Source organism: Dreissena polymorpha, chromosome 5 (genome assembly GCF_020536995.1).
Source record: "Dreissena polymorpha isolate Duluth1 chromosome 5, UMN_Dpol_1.0, whole genome shotgun sequence".
Lineage (NCBI taxonomy): Eukaryota > Metazoa > Mollusca > Bivalvia > Myida > Dreissenidae > Dreissena > Dreissena polymorpha.
The window spans coordinates 119,923,239-119,924,734 of record NC_068359.1 but is presented as its reverse complement, the minus strand read 5'-3'; the positions used below and the strand labels follow the sequence as shown (position 1 = coordinate 119,924,734).

Sequence of the window (1,496 nt, the reverse complement as noted above, 5' to 3'; positions counted from 1 at the left end):
AAAAATATGGAACGCTTCACGAATTTGCGTGTCATCCTTGCGCAGGGGCCATGCTAATCTTCTCTGTATCGTTCCAATTTTAGTATATGTACTGCCGAAGCAGTACGAAAAAGGACGTTGCCATAATGCTGTATATATGTGTTGCTATCTGATGCACACTTTTGCAGGTTCAAATGCGCGCTAAAATGCCCGTATGCGTGTGTTCCGCCTCAGATACTTACCTAGAGGTATTTCGGCCGGCAGTGTATATTCGCTTTCTACGGTCGCAGCGTACTAGGATACGCGAATGAGATGCCGACATCGTTTCAATCGCGTGCAACGGAACAGAAGAGCGCAGCTGTGAATGGTAAATGTTAAACATTGCGACGCACTGTACTAATTTTACCAGTCTATTTTTAGCCACGACGTGTTGTGTTTTCCGAACAAAAGCTGTACGTATACAATAGCTTCACTATTAATAGCGTTTTCCAGCCAATAGCTGTGCGTTTACAATGGCTTCACTATTAAGGTTGGTCATAATATACTAAATAGTTTCCCTGTATAATTCAATGTAAAAGCGCGACAACTTTAAGCGAAAATAAGTGCAACATTTTTCATTACTTCGGTACGTAGTACGCTCATTACAAAGCGAGTTTACAAAATCTCTAGCATAGTCTCTTTTCTACCTGGTTTAATTCTTTTCAACAATATTATCAGAGTTTCTATTCTATCACTAAATCATGGAAGCCTCCATCTTTTCTTTTTCCTGACAACCTGATTTATAAACTAGAACATGGAGTTAAAAATAGAAACTATAAATATTAACGGATTTACATCCAAACATAAACAAACTTTTATTAAAGATAATATTTCAACTAACAAAATAAACATATTATGCATACAAGATACACATGTAGATAATTACAAAATGTCGAAACAAATTTAAAATCTAATATCAAAAGAATACTTTTATGTATGGAATTTTTCTAATAATCTTTCTTGCGGATGCTGTATAATAGTAAATTATACGAATATTATATGTCCTAAATTTCAAATTGATTTTGATGGTCGTTTTATTTCCTTAGATATACAATACTTAAATGATTATTTTAAAATTTGTAATATTTATGCACCGAATATACCAGGTGACAGAAATAAAAATTTTGAATCAATAAAACATTATTTAGTGTCATCAAACAAATTAATTATTTTAGGAGACTTTAACTTCATTTTAAACCCACTCTTAGGTAAAATAGGAGGTACATTTATTGATACAATAAAAGATTGTGAAGTTTTAAAACAAATAGTTGAAACATTTAAAATAACAGATATTTATAGACATCTTAATCCAGATAAAGTAATAACAACTTGGAGTAGGAAATGTTTAACAGAATCTATTGCATGTCGTTTGGACAGACTTTATACTGAAAAGTCACTTATTGAACAATGTAAAAACGTAGATATTATTCCATGTCAAATTTTCAGATCATGATTTTGTTAGTTTTACTATAAATTTG

At 32.0% G+C, this 1,496-nt stretch overlaps 1 non-coding gene across 1 annotated transcript; it reads right to left on the bottom strand.

Annotated features, from left to right (window-relative positions):
* On the bottom strand, positions 1-106 carry LOC127832816 (U6 spliceosomal RNA). The gene has a single exon (XR_008027167.1). It is a non-coding gene; the product is annotated as a U6 spliceosomal RNA (small nuclear RNA).
* Positions 107-1,496: the final 1,390 nt, after the last annotated feature.